The sequence below is a fragment of the Oxyura jamaicensis genome, chromosome 4 (assembly GCF_011077185.1).
Source record: "Oxyura jamaicensis isolate SHBP4307 breed ruddy duck chromosome 4, BPBGC_Ojam_1.0, whole genome shotgun sequence".
Classification (NCBI taxonomy): Eukaryota; Metazoa; Chordata; class Aves; order Anseriformes; family Anatidae; genus Oxyura; species Oxyura jamaicensis.
In genome coordinates, this window is record NC_048896.1 from 41,021,889 (window position 1) to 41,041,011 (window position 19,123).

Genomic DNA, 19,123 nt, shown 5'->3' on the forward strand with positions numbered 1-19,123 from the left:
AAGAAAAGAAAAGAAAAGAAAAGAAAAGAAAAGAAAAGAAAAGAAAAACATGAGATGCAAAAAGACCTATGGCTGGCACAGGAACAAACAAAATCATTGTGATGGTTTGTACAAATTCTTTCAATCACACTGCTGATTCATTGGACAGGACAGGTTCAGCTCTCAGGTCCTGCCTGACCTCACTTGAATTATGAGGTGCCTTGCATAGAAGAAATATTACTTCTGGCAAGATCAGAAAAGAGTAGCAGTGCCTGCCAGGCTCTCTTGAGACTCCAGTGTATCAGCCAAAGTGGCACGCTGAAGGACATAAGACTCAAGAGTGAGGGAAATACTGAAGGAGAATCACAAGTAACATTCTGGTATGGATTCAGAGAGAGAATGAAACAGCTAGTGAGAAATTATTTAAGAAATGGATTTGACATAAAGAGAATATACAGATCAACTCATTAGGATGGAAAAGGAAACTCATTAGGGTGGAAGGGAAAAGACATTTCATGTTTACTAGACTGCTTTGTTGAGTGGAGAGAACAATTAAGTGCAAGAAGGCAAAAGAAATGGCTATGAGAAGGAGCTAGAGAATGAAAGCAGAGGAAAAGGCACTAGAAAAGTTCAGAAGGGAAAATATAAAGTTAGAAAAAAAATCCACATGAAGGATAACAATAAAAAGAGGAGTAGAAACATAGGCAGCTTATACAGTTAATTTTCAGCCACCTAAAGGCTCCAACATTTGCAACCTTACACTTAGTTGTGGAATTCCACCTAGGGAACATGGATCAGATTCCTCCTCATTTCCACTGGCTATCTGAACTTTCCTGGATTCAGTCTATGTGTAGAAATAACAACCTTTCAATAATCCCAGCTGAGAAAGCACAGTAATCCAGAGAAAGTACAGACTTTGCATTTTCATGGAGATTTTTACTTCCACCTGATTTTGGCACATATTCCTTAATCTCAAAAAATATGTATTTTTTTTTGGCTTAAGAATGCAAAGCTCTTCATGAACAGAAGTAGCCCACTGGCTGTGGCTAACCACCTTTTCAAAGAAAAAGAACAAAGAATAAAAAACACAAACAGTTCCAGTTTTCTTTCTTCTTTTTTCAAGTCAGAGAGGTGAGGATAAAACAGAAACTTGAATAAACAAGAAAGTCTGCTAAATTTCATATACCTAACTCTAGGAGTCAAAATAATGCAACCTCTACTTCGTGTGCTGAGGAGCTGCCTGGATGCTTGTATTTAGGCTAGACATCAGGAGGAGGTTCTTCACTGAGAGGGTGGTTGCACACTGGAACAGGCTCCCCAGTGAAGTAGTCACTGCACCAAGCCTGTCTGAATTTAAGAAGCATTTGGACTGTGCGCTTAGTCACATGGTCTAAACTTTTGGGTAGACCTGTGTGATGCCAGGAGTTGGACTTGATCCTTATGGGTCTCTTCCAACTCAGGATATTCTATGATTCTATGATTCTATGAAACTGTTTTAGGGATTAGTTAAGAACGGTGTTATCACAAGCACATAAGAATGGACTTGAGATCCATTTGGTACCACACCCATCTCTGACAGCTTCAAGGAGCAGACTCCCAAGCAAACAGCATGAGACCAAGACAGAACATTTTTTCTCTTGGATGTTAATGCCAATTTCCAGCTATGATTGTTTCAGGGATCTCCTGAGCCAAAGGCTTCCTCTACAGAATCTCTTGTAATATCCAGTCCACCTTAACAGCACTACTGTGCTTTTGATAAAGCAAAGGAATAAGGCAGTTCTTAAGACCTGCCCTTAGCTCAGTGCTATCCCCTCCCTGCTACCACCTGTCTCTGAAGAAGGGCAGTAGGAGGTACACACTTGATGGGACTACTGGCAATGGTGCCCGGCAGAAGAGCGTGGTGTAAATGGCAACAGAGATCAGATTTCCTTGGCAATAACCCACCCTCTGACAGCAGACACGAGAGCACATGGCCTGAGCTCTCCAGATTTTCCCAGCAGCTCTCAGGATATTTGCCAGCCTGGGGAGCCAGGCTTCTTGTGCGTTCAGCAGAGGAACAGAGCTACACCAGGTGACTCCTTTGTCTCTGTGGAGGGGAAACTGGCTGAGATGATCAAGCAGATGAACTTTTTTTTGGACCTTAGTGATAGAAGCATGTTCTGATTTTCCATCTAAAAATGTTTCAGCTCAAATGGTATGTCACAGCGCTTTTAAAGTTTGGATCTTTTTTAAGCTGTACAATTACCCTTCCCAAGAAATGCTAGGACAAGACTATTAACCATGTTATTGATTTTCAAAAATAACAGTCTTACTGTGACTTCATCAGGAAATCTGCTGATGTCAGGCCATAACTACACTCAGTGGTCACACCAAGCCATCCTGTCCAACCAGGAAGGTCTCTCTCACCTTGAAGATGCCTGGCTTTCACCATGGCACATTTCCCCTTCAAGATTTGCAGAGAGCTTTTAATTATCATTTATAATATGAGGTCTGGAAACCCCATTGCTCATAGTATCTATCTGCACAGTGTTTTCCCACATCCCACTGCTAATTTCCTCTAACATAGCACAAAGGTTCAGTGAAGAGCCAGTCTAACAGGCTGCAGCACAGTCTAGCAGCCTGGATACATCCCCAGGGTCTCCAGTGAACTTGGAGATGACATTTACAGCCAGTATGCAGCCAAATATCTCTGTCCTCCCAACCCAGGTCTACCATGCATGCAATTTTAACTCACCTGGCTTCACAAAGCAGTACAACCATACTTGCTCTTTGCTGGGCCAAAGCACCAGCACAATTGGGAACAGCACAACAACTCCAGGAGTTTCCCATAGGCAAAGGAGAAGAGGCCAACCCTAGCAGGGAAATACTCTGCTAGCCACTGATCAGGTGAGGGGATGAGGAGATCACAGGTGACCTGCTAAGAGTCATGTGAGACTGCAACCAACCTGGGAACTGTCCTCTGATCCTCAGACACACTCTTCCATCAAGCGATCCTTCATGCTCATCTTTCTCCTTGGTACATGGAGAGACATGCTCCTCTCCAGCTATTTCTCAGCAGCAAGACCTGCGCATGATGCAAGAAGCCATTTTTGGAGAGCTGAGTATCTTCTGTTAATTTTAACAAATCACCATTTTTAATTTCCTACGACAGTCACAACAAAGAAAGAATTCCCACTGAGAAGAAAGACAGAGGAGCCCAGGAAGGCTGGGCGCTCTTCAAGAAAGAAATCTTAATGGCTCAGGAGTGGTCTGTCCCCACATGCCCAAAGATGAGCCGGCGCGGAAGAAGAACAGCCTGGCTGAACAGAGAGCTGTGGCTCGAGTTTAGGAGAAAAAAGAGGGTTTATAATCTTTGGAAAAGAGGGCGGGCCACTCAGGGGGACTACAAGGATGTTGCGAGGCAGTGCAGGGACAAAATCAGGAAGGTCACAGCTCATCTGGAGCTCAATCTGGCCACTGCTGTTAAAGACAACAAAAAATGTTTTTATAAATACATCAGTACCAAAAGGAGGACTAAGGAGAATCTCCACCCTTTACTGGATGCGGGGGGGAAACTTAGTAATCAGAGATGAGGAAAAAGCTGAGGTGCTTAACGCCTTCTTTGCCTCAGTCTTTAACAGCAAAACCAGTTGTTCTCTGGATGCCCAGTACCCTGAGCTTGTGGAAGGGGATGGGGAGAAGAATGTGCCCCGCCCAATCCAGAGGAAATGGTTGGCTACCTGCTACAGCATTTGGATGTACGCAAGTCGATGGGTCCGGGTGGGATCCAGCCAAGGGTACTGAGGAGCTGGCCAAGCCGCTTTCCATCATTTATCAACAGTCCTGGCTATCAGGGAAGGTCCCACTTGACTGGCGGCTAGCAAACATGACACCCATCTACAAGAAGGGCCGGAGGGTAGACCCGGGGAACTATAGGCCTGTTAGTTTAACATCAGTGCCAGGGAAGCTCATGGAGCAGATTATCTTGGGTGTCATCATGCAGCACTTGCAGGGCAAGCAGGTGATCAGGCCTAGTCAGCATGGGTTTACGAAGGGCAGGTCCTGCTTGACAAACCTGATCTCCTTCTATGACAAGGTGACACGCTTAGTGGATGAGGGAAAGGCTGTGGATGTGGTCTACCTTGACTTCAGTAAGGCATTTGACACTGTTCCCCACAGCATTCTCCTCAGGAAAATGGCTGCTCGTGGCTTGGACTGGCGTACACTTCGTTGGGTTAAGAGCTGGCTGGATGGCCAGGCCCAGAGAGTCGTGGTGAATGGAGTCAAATCCAGTTGGAGGCCAGTCACTTGTGGAGTCCCCCAGGGCTCGGTAATGGGGCCAGTCCTCTTTAACATCTTCATCGATGATCTGGACGAGGGGATCGAGTGCACCCTCAGCAAGTTTGCAGACGACACCAAGTTAGGTGCGTGTGTCAATCTGCTTGAGGGTAGGAAGGCTCTGTAGGAGGATCTGGAGAGGCTGGACCGATGGGTCGAGGCCAACAGTATGAAGTTCAACAAGGCCAAGTGCTGGGTCCTGCACCTGGGGCACAATAACCCCAAACGGCACTACAGGCTGGGAGATGTGTGGTTAGAAAGCTGCCTGGCAGAGAAGGACCTGGGAGTATTGGTTGATAGTCGGCTGAATATGAGCCATCAGTGTACTCAGGTGGCCAAGAAGGCCAACAGCATCCTGGCTTGCATAAGAAACAGCGTGGCCAGCAGGTCCAGGGAAGTGATTGTCCCCCTGTACTTGGCTCTGGTGAGGCCGCACCTCGAGTACTGCGTTCAGTTTTGGGCCCCTCGCTACAAGAAGGACACGGAGGTGCTTGAGCGAGTCCAGAGAAGGGCTACAAAGCTGGTGAAGGGTCTGGAGAACAAGTCTTATGAGGAGCGGCTGAGGGAGCTGGGACTGTTTAGCCTGGAGAAGAGGAGGCTCAGGGGCGACCTTATTGCACTCTACAGGTACCTGAAAGGAGGCTGTAGCGAGGTGGGGGTTGGTCTATTCTCCCACGTGCCTGGTGACAGGACGAGGGGGAATGGGCTTAAGTTGCGCCAGGGGAGGTTTAGGTTGAATATTAGGAAGAACTTCTTTCCTGAATGGGTTGTTAGTCACTGGAATAGGCTGCCCAGGGAAGTGGTAGAGTCACCATCCCTGGAGGTCTTTAAAAGACATTTAGATGTAGAGCTTAGGGATATGGTTTAGTGGAGGACTTGTTAGTATTAGGTCAGAGGTTGGACTTGGTGATCTTGGAGGTCTCTTCCAACCTAGACTATTCTGTGATTCTGTGAAATGACATGCTTCTGCAACCTCAACTCCCAGCCAACAGCACCCCTTTGTTCACTTTCTAATGGTAACAAAAAATATGTGGTGCTCACACCTGTAGCCAAAAAAAGAGCAAATAACATCCTTTCTCATATATAGGGCTGAACATTTTTTTTTTTTTTTTCATGGTTATTTACTCTAACTTTACTTCATTAGTGTTAAAGACTTTATTTCAAGTTAAATGTTGGGGGTCTTTTAAAATAGGAAACAATGGGAAAAAAATACAGGACTGCTTTACCAAATACATTAAACTCTTATCTCTACTTGATTTTAAAAAATTGTGAAGCACAAATTATCCAGAGCTTAGCACTCAGAGTTTCTTCCTTGGCCTATAAAGTCAACAGTTATGGTGTTAAAGTTTAATCAATCCCATAAAATGTTACTCAGAAAGTGACCCTGGTGTTATGGCTGAAGTACATCTCCTACATTAAAAAGCACTTTTGTGGAAGCCAGAGCAGTGTTACTGAAAGAGAGAGCTAATAGGTATCTAGATGAGGTTAAGAGAGAGAGGTAGAAGGAAAGGAGAGCATTCTGAAAGGCAGTAGAGGGAGGAAGACAGGAGATGGAGGGGAAATCAGCTTCTTTCAAGACGTTCCCTATGGACCTAAATATGAATGAGTGAATGATCACATTGGAAGGATAAAAAGCTCTTTAGACATTTGCCCAGAAGCTGAGTTCTTCCTGAATTTCATAGTAAAGTTTTCCCATTCAGTACAGGAAGATAACAACAAACACCACCAATGGTTACTCCAGTGTAGTGAGACGACAGGGCATGGCTAACTCCTGAAAAAAAAATAGGTTTCAGGATACGGTTAAGATGACATTAATCAAACTACAACTTTATCAGAGCATTGTAGTTGTTGGCAAGAGAAAAACTAAAGCCGAAAGATCACTAATTACAGTCTGTGAACATTCTTCTTTAACTCTATCATCATGACTACCTGAGAACCTTCATTTCTCACATCCAGCTACCTTCCACCCAAACACAGGAGCCCGAGGCAAGATGAATATCAGGCCTCATCACATATTCTAATTGATTTCTGTTTTGGATTAAAACACCCAGCATCCTTCCATATTTTGTAATGGTCAAATAACTTTGGGTCTTATCATCAGTAAAGAAGATAAAAGGCCACAAACACTTCTCAGGGAGTTGATATGGCTTAAAATCAAAATGGTTAAGTCTCCCTAAGAATTCAAACTGCACAGCGTGCGACCAGATCTCTGCATTTCACAGAGCACAATCTGGACTCTCTCACTCACCAACAAGTTCTAAAGTCTGCCAGATTTTAGGTCAAGATTATAAACTGTGCTAAACCCTTGGTGCAATATATCATGTCTTTCAGACCCATATCTAAACATATGCAATCCACACAGATCATTATTCAGAAAAAAAATAAGGTTAGTATCATACCAGAAATAGTCCCCTATGTCAGATGCTATGCAAGAAGAACTAGAGGCAGAGTCTGTGGTTAACTCAGATTTCAGAAGCAGCTGAACAAAAAATATTTAAAGATTGGAAAAGGAAAAATTCCTTTTTCAAAGGCCTCAGTCTCAGAATTATCTGCTGGTGATAAGCAAGATATTCCAAAATCCTAAATACTCCAATGGAAAAAAAAATAATTCATTTGCTTACTACCTATGAGGAAGTTTCTAGTGGCTTTTTTCCCTCAGAGCTATGAATAAGGAAAGGGCCATTCTGTAAAGATGATTCCAAGTTAGTTATACACTGAAGTGGCAATCTTGTCTGCAACATCATGACATAATAAGAAACTAGTTTCTCAGTATATTTTAACTGACAAAGATAATGATAGAATCATAAAATAGTTTGTCTTTTATTAAAAGATTATCCTAGCCTGATCTGGGTTGCGTTCCAGTAATGCTGTTCCAGAGTCTCTTAATGCAATATGGATTTGTTGCAGCTGTGCAGAGCCATATCTCTTCCACTTAAAACAAGGGAAGTTCTCAAATTAAGGGAAGAAAAAAAAATTGTTCAAGTCAAAATTGCAAATTTCACCTAGAAAAGAATGTTGGACAGCTCCCTGAGCCCATGGGGCTCTCAGGCTGGCTGCTCAGCAGTGAGCCCTCCTCAGATCTTCTCAAAAATCTGTCAGCATCCGAAAGGAAACATACTCACAGCTAGTTGGAGTTACATCTCAAATAACTGTATGTTCCCTCTCACATGGATAACACACAATACAATAGGTACCTGCAATGATTCCAACAGAAGACAGGTATTGACTCTGAGAGCCTTGCAGGTCAGACTGAATGTCAAGAACAAGACAACAACTTGAGGAATAAATTATGGAAAATTCTTCACATTTCTTACGTTTGCAGTTTTGCACAAGTTAATCTGCAAATGCTATTATATGCTAGAACCCAGATGAAGCAAGCTGAATGCACAAAGGCAGCAGAACATATCATCCAGGTTCATAGCTAATGATGTAAACATGAAGTTCACTTTAAACATCTCAGTTCACATCATAATTTGGAATTCCTCCAATTTTTGGTAGTGTTCAGGACTGAGGTTTTGACAAATAATCTTGTAATGTATGGCAATGCAAGAAATATTTTAATACATGCAATATTTTAACCAAATGGCAAACCATAGTACAAACTCTGAGAAGTTTTCACAACTGAAACACTGCAGCATTCTGTACAGTGTTTATACCTAACTACAGCAACAATTTTCCTTGACTTAGCTATGCTGACTGCTGGGCAAAGATACTGAGTAAAATGATGAGAAAACCCACCTTATTAACTTGAGGGCCTTAAATTGTTCAAGTGAATTTACAAACATGCACATGTTGACTTCAGCATATCAACTTCTAAGGTCTCCAATACACTAAAGGACCCAGGTCTCCAGAACAACCAAGCTACAAAGCTACAGACTGATTAACTTACTGTATCCATTACCAAGTCCACTGGAGCAGTTGATCTGCTTCCCGCCACCCCCTACCCCATCCCCAGGCTACCTTTACACAGCTTTAACCACAGATTTTTATCCCTACAAAGCCATGGCTGCCACCTCCAAAGCTTTCCTTTAACCTAAATATTTTGCCCTCCTTTTCATCTCACTTTTCAAAGTTTGTATTTCATATATACAATAAACAATTCATTCCTTTTTTTTTTTTTTTTTTTTTTCTCCCAGACAAGGAGTATTTGTAGACCATGATTTCTTGCTCAAAATGGAGATGTTTATATGGCAAACAATAAATCACCCGTCTCCCTGCCGTGCCTCAGAATGCCAAAAATCAAAGTGAAGTTCTCTTTAAATAATCTCACACCAAAACAAGGCCCTTTATCATCGTCTTGATTGGGAGCATATTGCTAATGAACACAGACAAGTTCCAATGAGAAGAAGGGATAGCATTTAGCAGGGGTGCAATTAATTACAAAAATATCTAAGTATGCTTTCAGTATAAAATTTAGATACAGATTTAGATACAGATTAGTGTTTAAACCCACCAGCACAGAGGGAGGATAGCTATTTCAGTGTTCTTCTGACCAATCTATTCAAATTATGAGCTAAAAAGGGTTTCTTTTTTTTTTTTTTTTTTTTTTTTTTTTTTTTTTTTTTGGTCCCTTAAGTAACTTCTTATTTAAAAGGATGTGAATTAACTTAGAGTGAATGTTCAATTCATATAGTTGAATCGCCATCATCATTATTACAGGAAGCTCTAATCATTACGCAGCCACTAATATCAGACACTCTGCTAGCTTGCCTTTAATGAACATGACTCACATTTCACTTTAATGATTCCTACGCCCATGTCTCCTCTGTGCCTTCTGCTTCTACCCAACCATGGGGGAAGGGTGGCCTATGTAGCTTTCTAAAGATGAAAGGCCACCTTTTAAGAAAGGAATCACTCCCAATGCCTGTTTTATAGGTGCTCGTGCTGCAAAGCCTTGGAGATATACGGAGAGTCCAGAAATTACTCACAGCCATCTTATTTCAAGGAGTCCCAAACTGGTATACCAAAGGAGTGCTTTCCTGAAGAGGACTGAACTGCCTGTAGCATTTCCTCCAGAAGAGTCACCTTCCCATCCTGCTCACTTTACTCACCATCTTCTACAAGAGAATGTAGTAGCTGATGCGGAGTAGGGCTGGCAGGGAAGAGGCTTGCAGAGGTGACAACACAAAGATGCAAGTGCACTGTACTAAGGACAGGAAACCAAAGGGCCCATTGGAATATTCCTCACAGACTTTACACCCTCCTTTCTTACCCAAATCTAAATTCAGGGCAAAAATCAGCCATTAAAATACTGCAGCTTGAGATGGCTCAAACAGTCTGCATGGTTCACTTAACTCTATTTCCCAGGGTCTTAAATATATTCACAGTACAGACCATTTTTCAAAAAATCCACCTCGATCACGTAGTGGTCAGAAATAAGCCTGTAGCACCCACAAACAACTGCTTGAGAAGAATTACTAATACAGCTGAGGACAGGCACAAAGTTTGCACTTTACATGTCAGCTACAACAAAACAACACTCAACCACAGTCACAGAAATATGGATAAAAAACTGCTACTTTGCACAGGATTTGCTTGGAATTTCTTAAACTTTTGTTGCCACTAATTACACCATTGAACTGCAGAATTAAATTCATTACAGACCCTGTCATTTAAACAGAATCTTACTTCTATTAAGCCAACTGCTGGAGCCAATTCAATGCTGTGTGTTAACACTGTCTCCCCAAAGGATAAAACCTTAGCAGTTCAAGACTGACAGGTAGTGGTTTTATGGGTGGTGGTTACAGGTGCAAATAAATTACTTCTCTACACAACAAGAAATCATCTGTTGCACTCATCAGTTAAATTAGACTAAAATATTTTACAGCATTCCTGCTAAACAGATAAAGGAAAAGCTGAGAAGACTTTCACAGAAGTGCCTCCACATCCAGCCCAGGTGTGATGTCTGACAACCACAAAGCACTTTGCCACCTGAGACCATGGATGAACAACACTACTGGCCCTTAAAACACTTGCAGTATTCTAGGGAGGAAGGATGTAATTTCCAAAACTCATTGACAAGTTTAACATTACAGTTGGCTTCCCTTTATTTTGTAGTCTTTAGGTTTTTCCTAAGCTTCATTAACACACACAAATTCCTTTCTTTTCCTTATTAGCATTTGAGAGGCTGGTAAAGTGTCACCACACTTTCTTAAATGAGTTCAATTGTTCAGAGCCTGTTTGGTGTCCACTCTTGCATGTAGTATTGTACAGGAAGGAGATTTGGGCTGCTCCTGACTTCAAGTAAGTGCTGGTGGATATAATAACCAGTGTTTATGCAGCACTTAAAAGATAACCAACTCAGCATATATGCCGTTATATATATATATACATATACACTACCACAGTTTCTATGCTGCAAGCCCTTGATAGGTCTGCCTGAGGCATTTACATCTTTAATGGGATGGCTTATGTTATTTCAAGACCAATTTGCATGAAATATTTGTTGAGGGATAATGAAAACAGCATTTTTTTTTTTGTCCATTGCTGCTTCACGCACTATCTGAGGAGTTCTCACTCATCTCAATCAGGTCCAGCTAGAGGTCATCACCACAACTTATCTTAGAAACACATTAGTGATGCACACTGTACAGGGAGATGGCAAGAAAAATTTGAAAGTTTCCAGACTACCAAATCTCACATGTGCTAAACATAAAGGAACACAGTACCTCTTGTTGCTTGCTGATAGAGGCTGACAACAGATGGGGCTGCATCCTTCCTGCAATCCTGCCTGGAAACCATGGAACAACATTTTGGGAGCAAGGCCTCACACTGCAATCCCTCTTCTTTAGCAGGATGGAGCTTTCCTCACTCAGTGTGCCAAGAAAAAGCTTGTTTAAGCATAAGGAAACAGGGATGAGTGTCAAGTTCACTCAGGCAATCCTACGTAGGCACCTTCCCAGTGATTCCACATGTACAGAGTGCCCACGGCAGGCCTGAGCCCATCACTGCTCTGGAGCAGGCCAGGATGTATTTCTGAGCTCAACAATTCACACCCCAGCACCTATCTTGGTGCGATAGTTGTATGGCCACCACATGGGGAAGGCTGGGGGCAAGTGAGCAAACTGACAGTCAAACTTCAGAGGATGCTCCTGGGAAGGGACAAGGATGGGGCACAGTGTGTAGCTCCCCTGCCAAAGAGCTTTACTGCAAGAAAGGGGAACAAAGCATCTTAAGAGCAGCACAGGGAATAAAAGTGCTCTCTGATCCTGCACTACCTAAAGCAACATGGAGCAGACAGCAAGGGACCCCGTCCTAATTACTAGAGGAAGACAAGAGACTACCCTTTACCTACAATCTTTGGTAACCAGGTATACGTGACATTTATGCCCATGTTTAGCTCCCCAGTTGCATTCATTATCAGTAATATATTAGCCTAATATATTCAAATAGTTTTGGAACAGGAATGAAAGAACCAAGCCAGCTTTTTGGTATGAAAGGTTGGTCAAAGCTCTTAGTGATCCCAGAACAAAGTGTTTTCCTTTGTTTTAGATGAAAACAGAATGAATATCCCCAGTACTCATTCACTGTTGTCATCCTGCTTCACATCTATTACAACGAAGAAAAGAAGCAGAACTTTTGATTACTAATGGGAAGACTGTGTTTTTTAGATTGACCTGCAGAAGGAAAAAACAGTTAACAAAGGAAATGCTGTATGAGTTCAGAAACGTGTGAAACCATCCTGAGGTACCCAGGCCTCACCCACACAAATTATTTGCCCAGAGCCCCCTGAGTCTTTGGGGCCAAATTCTGACATTTCAGCTAATGCTGAAAAGCATCTTCCACAAGTAGCTGCACAAGTGAGTGTGAGCCACCAATTTACACTCTAACCCTCACAGGCTCATTCAGGTTTGCAATTATCCCAAACTGTATTCTTGTCAACAACATACAACTTTCAATACATCACTTGCTTTCCAAGTCAAATTAGCACTTCACAGTCAGACTGTGTTTCCTAGACAATTCTGTCCTAACTGAGACTTCCATGATTTTATTTCAAGAGAGCAAGAGCTTTCATTTGTGATTTCAGCTGCAGGGACGGATAGATAATGAACTGTGTAAGTTTCTCCAAACAAAATATCACATTCCCTAGATGCAGCTACCTGACAAAAGACATTAGACTACAGGAGCCAGGGCTGTGCTTAAGCTCAGACATGTATTGTTAAATGTGACATGCTCAATTTATCATTAGTTATGAAGTGAAAACGGATGAATACACATTCAATTTAGTTCGGCTGCTTTCTTCATTTATCACACTCTTTCATCATCCATCATTCTTCCCTACCACCCTTTTGATTTGAACAAATAACACACTTTCATAAGTTTAATCTAATTAATCATAATTGTAAGGTAATGTTCCCTTAATGAAGCGTATATTGGGCTTTATAAAGTTTGTTGCAATTTTAATAAAATCTGTTCTAGATAGAATCTACAAATGTTTTCAATGGAGCCAGAACCAGCCCTCTCTCTCTCACTCATTACTAAGGTTGATGATGATGTATCAGTACAAAGAGCTGCTCAAGCATATTGCTCTTTTATAGAACAACTGTTTCAATAAATTGAAAGTGTTCATCATTTTATGAGACAAGACATGCAGTTAAAAAAACTTAATTGAAGTAGAAACAAATTAGGAAACCAGCCTTTTTCATACGTTATTGCTACGAAATATACAATTCTTGTTATCTTCTGAGGGTATCTTGCATGCCAAAAAAAAAAATGGAGAAAGAAGAAATTGCTCTTTAGCATCAGAAGTGGTGGGCAGAGCTAGGAAGTTTTTCTGCCGTTCTCCAGCTGCAGTTAACCCAGAAGGGTCCCACTGTCTAGCAATACCAATGAACCAAAAAAGTGCGGAAGACCAAGTCACAAAATCTCAGTTCTGCTCAGGGCTACTGGAAAACTTCTGGCCAACACATCCAAGCCATACCAAATTTCATTCTTTTCTCCACTGTCTGTGGTGGACAGCATGCCTTACCTTGTCTTGTTGTGATTTTCCAAGATTCATAAAGCATTTTGGAGCATCTGGGCAGAAAGTGCTGTAGACAGTCAATATGACTTATGACCATTATTAATGTGTAATTTTATTTGATCATTATTAACACAGAGAGACTCTCCATACCAAGATTAACATAGCCTCCATTTGCCAACATCACAGCACACTAATCTGTATCTGTTTCAACTCTTATATTGGCAGTTATTTCAAAGTCGCAAAACCAAAAACAGGACATTAGAGGATTGACAGTATTCCCACTGGCAGGCTTTCACATCTGCAGGCCACTAAAGACAGATGCCTGTCCTTTTCAAAACTGGGCTGAATATCTGGTTAAAAGCTGTACTTTGCTCCAGGGGATTCTGCCTGTATCGGCAACCCAGTTGTAAAGATTGCTGCAGAAGTACTGGAAAGTTAATATTCTGCCTATCCAACCATACATCCATGATGTTATTTCCTTATTTTCATTTCTCAAGTGCAGTTCAACTACCTTTACTTGAGCTTTGTTCCACACTTTTGAGCAATTTCAGCAAAAGGAACAATTTTAACCATTGTGTGCTACTACCACCACCTCCATCTCAGTGAAGATTCACCTGGCTAGGTGACAGATGAACAACCCAAAAACTATCTATTCCAGTATGTGATCCTGACACAAGTCATTATAGGATCCTTTCATTACAGTAAAGAAATGTAGTTCTACATCTGGTTCCCTGGTTTATATTGCAGAGTTCAAGAGCTTTTCCCTTCCATTTTCTGAAAGAAACGTTTGATGATTTCTGGCAGACCATTAGACTAAATTTGCTTGTGATGTTCCCTTGTTGCATACAGCATTAGAGCTGCACAGCTGCCTGTACTCCCTTCAGACCTAGCAACTTATTTTATATACCTCACCATGAGCAGTGGCAAACAGAGATTTACTTGTTGCCTACAAAGACAGAGGCAACAGTAATTGGAAGTAACTTCATGTCTAATGTGGACTTCCTGAGGCCAATCACCTCTTAACAGCCACTGATTTCTGTAACTTGCCCTTTGAACCACAGAAGTCCAGGGCTTAATTGTCTGCCAAGGCCTCAGAACACAGCAGTGCTGGGAGAAGGAAATACCACAACAGCAATAAGAACTCTTGTAGCTGGAACTTGCTGCCATAAATTCATTTGCAAAGGAGCAATAGCAGAGATGCCTAGGTCTGCCTCTTTATAGAGACTGATGTTGTAGTAGTATGCAAAAGAGAGACTTCAGACATTTAACCTAGTTCTGCATCCTTCTGAAAAAAAATAAAAAATGAGCGCTCAGCTGGTGAGGAAGAATGATGCAATGCAAGCTTTTCTCTCCATACAGGGGGCGTTTCCACATAATCTCAGCTGTGACCATTCCTGCTGTACTCCCCTTTCCCAGCTCTCTGTTCCACTCCCATTTTACCCACAACAATTACATGGGCCAGTGAGGAAGCTTATTGGTGGCACTTTCTGTTCCTTGTCCTATGCTCCTTGACATTTTTCCTTCCCCTCTCCCCAGAGCATATCTTCGAAGCCTAGGCTGCTACAACAACCGTTGTGGCCAAAGTACTGCTACCAATTAAGGTAAGTACAAAGTATGAGATCAGTTAATCATTTGTTATCTTTACAATGCAATAGCTGAAGCTCCAGGGTAGGCAGTCCAGTAATCTGTACAACCCCCAAGGTGCTCATCTTCTCCTAAACTGATCATTCATTATCCAGAGCATATCAGCATAAGAAATTCTTTGTTGTTAAAGGCAACCGATCTCACACAAGTGTCAAGACTTTGAAGCTCTGGTCCTTCTCAGATCCATGAAGTTTAAGATGCCTGTAAAATACATGTTAATCACAGAATCACAGAACTGTAGGGGTTGGAAGGGACCTCGAAAGATCATCGGGTCCAACCCTCCTGCAAAGCAGAATCCTCAGAGCAGGCTGCCCAGGTAGGCATCAAGACGGGCCTTGAATATCTCCAGAGAAGGAGACTCCACAACCTCTCTAGGCAGCCTGTTCCAGTGCTCCGTCACCCTCACCGTGAAGAAGTTCTTCCACATGTCGGTGCAGAACTTCCTGTGTTCTATTTTGTGGCCATTGCCCCTTGTCCTATCCCCACAAACCACTGAGAAGAGGTAAGCTACATCCTTCTGTCTCCCACCCCTCAGATATTTATAGACATTGATAAGATCCCCCCTCTGTCTCCTCTTCTCCAGGCTGAACAGACCCAGGTCTCTCAGCCTGTCCTCATAGGAAAGATGAGGAATCCTTCCTATGATAGGAATCTTAAACAGATTTAAGGACTGATCCTGCTTTCAATGAAAGCCAAGGGAAACCTCTTCTTGAGTTCTTGGAATTCAGATTCAACTGTTCACAACACTGACCAAAACAGGAAACCTTTACAAATGCACTATTCTGCCGTAAGCCTTACCTCCGTCCCAAGGCAGAAATATATGAGCCCAATCCAAGGGGTGCACTCATGCCATAAAAACTGCCTTCCATAAATTGAATGGAGGCAAAAAGTGCCATCAAGTTGCTGGTCAGCCAATAAATGCTATAAAGCGAAGATGCAAAATGTCCCCATTCTTATCTTCCTTGCTCTGAAATGACTGTGACCTCTCATGCAGAGAGAAGAGCAAGATGGGGATACAAATGACACAGACCTATGAAGTACACACAAGTTAATTCTCTACAAAAAAACACTTCCACAGAAAGCAATGCTCACCACCTCTTGTCAAGGTTTTTGAGTAGTTACCACCACCATGATCTTAAGGAAAACTTGATTTTGAAAAAAACTTGATTTTTTTTCATCTTGATTTTGAAAAAACTTGGACCTGCATCCATCAGATCACATAGCTGGCTCCTGACACCCTTTCCCCCCAGAAACCTCCTTTCTTTCAGGCCACAGTCTCCCACATCACCTTGTATCCCACTTGAAGCACGGTTCCCAGCAGAGAAGTTGCTGCACTACCACCAAACCTGGAACCCTTCATGCTGGAGCCCTGGAGCACTGGAACCCTTCATGCTGGAGCATGAAGACATTGTGGGGCAAGCAGGGACAGCTCTGGCTGCTGGGTGACAGCAGAGACATTCAGCCAAAGCATAGACCTGCAGGTATTAACAATGCAGGTGCGTTTGTCGTGTCGGCCATTAGCATCAACTGCACTCAGGGATGAGTTATCTGAAAAATGGGTTTGCCATCAAGGAAAGGAGTGCATTTTCATTGCTGGGGCACACAGACAGCTCATTGAGCTGCTGGGGTGTGGACATGTTGGAGTTGCACACAACTAAGCAGAGCTGGCTGTCTCTCCATGCAGCGATTACTGAGTTGTGAGTTTGTCATGACGGTGTTCCACGTCCACTCAGATATCAATTGTAAGATCTTGTGTTCAGTCCTTTCCCTCCCTCTTTTGGAGCTCCTTCCATACAATAGTGTTAAAGAAGTTTGCTCACATCTGAGCGATACGAATTCCCCACTTAAATGCTAAAGAAATATGATCCAACTTTTTAAAGTAAGGGAATACTCCTGAAAAAAGGTTTTTCATTTTTCCAGAATTTAATAATAATAATAATAATAATAATAAATCTCACAGCCAAACCTCAAAATCTACTTCCCATCTATCTTTTCATATCTTTTTCCACAGAAACTCATGAGGGGGAGGAAATTTATTTTTTTCTGATACTGAAATATTTTTCTGTCTGCTTTTTCTTGGAAATGCAAGGGAAAGAAAGGAGTAACTTTAATGTGGTAGATTTCTAGTATGGCCTTTCTGGTAAGATGCTTCCAAGTTAAATTCTGTCATTTCTGAGAAGCACAGAAGAACAGCAAGTTTGCAGTTTTTCATCCCAGTTTCTATAAGATTTTCACCAATGCAAATGCATTCCCAGAACAAACTGCAGCCCTCTGAACACATCCAGTGCTGCACCCCTTCCAGTACAGTGGGTGGAGAAGGGGCACGAGTTAGCCCAGGGCACTTTGACTTCACCTCCCCAGCAAAAGCCAGATCTGCTGGACAGATGCACAGAGGGAGGCAATCTCCCTCAGAGCTATACAGGGCCCTTTACTGACAGCCAGCAATCAAGACCATCTGAACCACTATTATTTCTCCAATAGTCTTTTATTTTGTTTTTCCTGCCCCTACAACACACGTGTGAAGGACTTGAGGCCCCTCCAGGGTTGTGTCCTACTTACTATTGGCAACTGTGTCTGCTTCAGAGTGCTCACTGAGGCTTTGTCCATTGAAGCCACTGGATAAGCCTTTTATTTAAGAACTAATTTGTTACAAAGAATGATCTCTTACATTTGGTTGTTGTTTGTCCAGGGAGTTCCTTTGTCATTTACTTGCTTGGTGCAAGGTATTTACTGAGCTCTGCTTTCCTGGCAGCAGAACAGAAAGTGCTCGGACTCAATTCATTAGCGTTTAATGTCATACGCGTAGTAAGATCCACCACTTTACAAGAACTAACAAATGTTGTCACCATACCATGCTGCAAGCAAAAGATAAGAAGAAGAGTAAATGTACTAATTATCATCTTTGTTAGATACCTGCCAATGCTAACTTTGCTGTATATGGCCATTAGAATCTTCCTTTCAACTCTATGAGTTGAAAGCTCATAAAATCTACCTCTGCCATACTGTACTGTCTGCTCAGAGGCACATCCCAAAGGTTTAAAAAGATGGATTCTTCAAAAGAATGGCACAAGGTAAGAAACAACTACCCCTCCAGCTTCAGCAAAACCACAACTCGGTCACACAAGCACACACCCACTGTTTCATATTCACAAGCATGTAACAGCACATAATCAACACCCCCCCACTTCTGATCTAAGCAGGTGCATTTGTTGCACACCCATGCCCAACACAAGACAGCATTTCATCTGGGCAAGAGTTTGAGCTAGTGTCTGAAAAATCTTAAAAGCATATTACTATTCAATTTTTCCAAATAAAACAATTATCTACAAAAGTTTTCCAGCTTCTGGTTAAGAAGGTGTTTTCTTGGAACAGTTTTAAAAATTAATTGCCAGGAATGGAGCTATCAATTAACATCAGGAAAGAAGAACTGCATGCATTTGGGTAAGCATGGAGGAAGTGAAGGGAAAAAAAGAACTGGTAATAAAGGGGTAGACAAGAAAATGAGAGTTGTTTCCTGTGAACTGCCTTACGTATGTTGGCAACTTTTCCCAGATTTTAAAAGGAGAGGCAGTCTAGAGATAAAATTCAGCAGTACAGACTTGAATGGTAAGAGCAAACTTAGACCCTGGCAATTACTAAATAAGAACATAATTAATTATTTCTTCAACTGAATAGTCCTGAATCCTACCACAAATCAATCAGGTCTTCTTGCCTAAGAAGCTGTGACTCTATTTTAGCTCAATAAAAACAAAATCAATGAAGGCCAATTATAGCCCATCTCCTTAGAGTACGCAAATAGTGCGCCATACAGATGGGCCGCTATTGCTTAGGGCACTGCCGAGAAAGATGCTCGGCAGGCAAAACGCAAACGTGAGCTGGTGCTGACCCCTAGCAGTGTGTGCTGTAAAACGCCAGCTTTTCTCCCACTTACATGAAGGATATGCGAAAGCAACAGACAGTATATGCCCCCCAGCAGTTGTTCATCAGCTTACCACTCAGTATTTTAAGATGCAGAAAGCCCACAAATGTGTCTCAGATCACAGATTCACGGTTATGCATGAGGGAAATACAGAAATGTGACTGAGCGTACTTTCCTTTCCATCATCTGAGACTATGAGGGAAAGGTGCTTTAAGAATACATAAATGTATCACAACAAAAGGATTTCATCATGCTGCCATGTAAATCAATTAAACATCTCACCCTCTCAAATGGGAACGGAG

At 42.1% G+C, this 19,123-nt stretch overlaps 1 long non-coding RNA gene across 1 annotated transcript in view; it reads right to left on the minus strand.

Moving 5' to 3' along the window:
- LOC118166805 overlaps nucleotides 1-3,109 on the minus strand; it is a 9,265-nt gene extending 6,156 nt beyond the window's left edge. Inside the window, exon 1 of the long non-coding RNA XR_004750733.1 lies at nucleotides 2,925-3,109. This is a non-coding gene — a long non-coding RNA (uncharacterized LOC118166805). The remainder of the gene's footprint in view (nucleotides 1-2,924) is intronic.
- Nucleotides 3,110-19,123: the final 16,014 nt, after the last annotated feature.